This window comes from Poecilia latipinna, unplaced genomic scaffold (genome assembly GCF_001443285.1).
Source record: "Poecilia latipinna isolate Pla-1442-1.1 unplaced genomic scaffold, P_latipinna-1.0 Scaffold295, whole genome shotgun sequence".
In the NCBI taxonomy this organism is placed as follows: Eukaryota; Metazoa; Chordata; class Actinopteri; order Cyprinodontiformes; family Poeciliidae; genus Poecilia; species Poecilia latipinna.
This window is the reverse complement of record NW_015112911.1, coordinates 32319-35197: the sequence shown is the minus strand read 5'-3', so window position 1 is coordinate 35197 and position 2879 is coordinate 32319. Positions and strand designations below refer to the sequence as shown.

At 40.2% G+C, this 2879-nt stretch overlaps 1 long non-coding RNA gene across 1 annotated transcript in view; it reads left to right on the top strand.

Annotated features, from left to right (window-relative positions):
- The window catches only part of LOC106948575 (uncharacterized), a 33024-nt gene that overhangs the window by 4449 nt on the left and 25696 nt on the right, over positions 1–2879 (top strand). The window lies entirely within an intron of this gene.

Here is a 2879-nt window from a genome sequence, read left to right as displayed (position 1 = left end):
TTTTTAGGTTTTTTTTTTTTTTTTGAAAACCTTTAAAATAAAGGAAAATCCCCCAATTTTTTTTTTTTTTTTCCCCGAAATTTTTTTTTTTTTTTTTTTTTTTTTTAAGAAATGTATCGTGCAATCAAAAACCTTTTGGGGGAAATTAACTGTTCGTAGAAATAAATAAAACATGAATATTTTATGGAAATAATGCAGCTGATGTAAGCATATGACTAAAACGGTTTGGATTCATTGCAAACGGCATCATTTCACATACTATTGCAAGTATATGCATGATATACTGATGAACTATTTGAAAGGACAATTTGACTCCTTTGTGGAACATAATACGGCGATTACACATTTTATCCCTGACTCGCCCGAAGGCAGCGACGTTTGCAAAGATGTTAAGATCCTGACCTTCTCCACATTCTAGTGAAAATTAATATCTCGGTTGTTTTTCTTCCTTCTCTCAGTGGCGTCAATACAGCTTTAATTGCATGTGAGTCATTTTTATATGAGCAGATAAAAGTGCTTTATCTATTAATTTCACTGAAGGAATCCAAATGGGGCAAGAGTGTACAAGTACAAACATCCTTAGGTGTTGGTAGTGTTTTTGTGTGTGTGTGTGTGTGTGTGTGTGTGTGTGTGTCATGAAAAGAATTATTGGTTTAACCGAAGTCTCGTTGTTGCTTATTAGTTAAAGCACAAGGCTGCTGTGAATATCCAGCTCATGCTTGACCCCTACTGCCTTGGGCCAGTTCTTTTGCTAACCGTTTTAATTAATGGGTTTCCTGGAACTTGTTTTAATAACCCGACTGCACCGCAGAATGACTTTACTCTCACCTTTCTGTTGTGCTTCCTCTAAAGTGCTCTCCTGTGGCACAAGGAGCCAACACACAAACAAAGAAAGTAATTATTGGAAAAACGCAAAGAAGTGTGTTTTCGAGCTGTACATAAATCTTACGGCTGCGCTTTAGTCTGAGCCACGTAGAATATGAAATAAATCACTTTCTATCTATAGGCTTTTATTATTGCGCCTTGTGAAAGTATTCCTACCGGTTGCATTAAGATTTAGCCCCCTTTCCGTTGATACCCTTAAATAAAAACCTGCGCAAACAATTACCATCTCCTTTTGTATAATTGGAAAGTAGCACATTTGGTGGAGTTAAATCTCGGTATGAATCAGGGTGTTTCAAAAAGGCCTCAGAACATTAGTGAACACAAACACAAATCTGGCCTTTAATAAAAAGTTGATGAAAGAAATGCATAAAAGTTCCAGTTTTTGAAGTTTCTCCCGAACTGAAAAGACGATGCAGCAGTCGGTGCTGTGGTTAAATGAGGCCAAAACCGAGCCTTTTCGACTTCTGTGCAAAACGGTGTGTATGGCGGAAAACAAACGCGTTGGTCTCCATAATAAAACACGGTAATGGCAGCATTATTCTTCTGGGATGCTTTTCATCGGCAGGAAGAGGGAAGCTGGATGAAGTTTACGGAAAGATGAATAGAGCTAAATATGAAGTAAGACTTGAAGAAAAGCTGTTGGAGGCTAAGAAATGCTGAGTGGAAGGTTTAACCTAAACAGCCAACTTTAGCTGCACTGGATGTGGTTTAGATTAAAGCCTGAATTATTTTAGAATGGCAGTGATTTAAATCTGAGATCCTGTGGTTCTGGCACTCCTTGTTTAATCGAAGCCTGAGCTATTCCACACCGAAGCTGCAATTTGACAAAATGAGAAAACTTTTCAGGGGTCTTTTGTTTTTTTGTTTTTCTTATATGTGAATTATATATCACTTTAGCATATTTACAATTCAGTTTTGAATACAAGTTATAGTTTGTATGAAGTTGGTTGTTTTTTTTTTTCTTAAACTTTTCTGCTGTTGAATTTTGATCTCGTTGATGATTTTCGGTGGATTTAGAATACGTCTGTGTTTAAGGTTTTCTGCAAAAGGATAACCCCGTAAGTAAACTTGCTTATAAAAAGCAGCAAGTCCAGCTGCGGTTTCTTTGTCTCTTTGTATTACCTACAGACCGCACTTTTCAAAGTCGCTCTCCTAAAAACGTTGGCCTTTCTGGCCTTTTCACGATGTTTTCCCGACGTGTCCGAGAAATATTCGAGGAGGACATCAAAGTTTCGTAACCGATTCCTGATTCTTCCAGCGCAGGATGCGCCGACTTCATGAAATCAAACGAGGGGGTGTATTGCAGCACACTGATGGGTGTTGAAAGTACAGAATGTATTGCATGATCCACAAGCCTTGAACTCTGTCTGTGTGAAACCCAAACACAGTCTATGGCTACGGCTGCATGTGTGCACACACACACACACACACACGCGCGCTCCCACACAGACGCTCATAAATCATGTGAAGCAGCCAAAGTCATGCAGGCGCAGTTCCACACAACAAGAGACGCACTTTCCCTCTCCGTCTCTCCCACACCCCCGCACCCTACCAGAGAATCCCCCTGAGGGATAAGAACAGCCAGAACAGAGACGCGCTCTCTGCCTTAGAGGAACAGAAGCCCTGGAGGCAGATGGGACGAGACGGAAGGATGAAGGATCGTCCGTCTCGTGATCCACATCGGTAAAGGTGTTTGGTTAGTTTCACACAACTAGACAGTTCATAAAATACGTTTTTTTTTTGTTTGTTTTTTTAAAAGTGGTCAAAATTAGCCACTTTTAATTTTTAATTCTGTTAAATTTTGATGTATATCGCTTTGTTGATTGTAATCAAGAAATGCACCACAAACAGTTTGACCTAAAATACAGTGTTAGAGTTCACACAGAGCAAATCAGCTGCATTTAATTATTCGCATGAGATTAGTTTCCACCCCCCCCCCCCCCTCCACCCCCCCCCGCCCCCCCCCCTCCCCCCCCCCCCAACCACCCGATGGA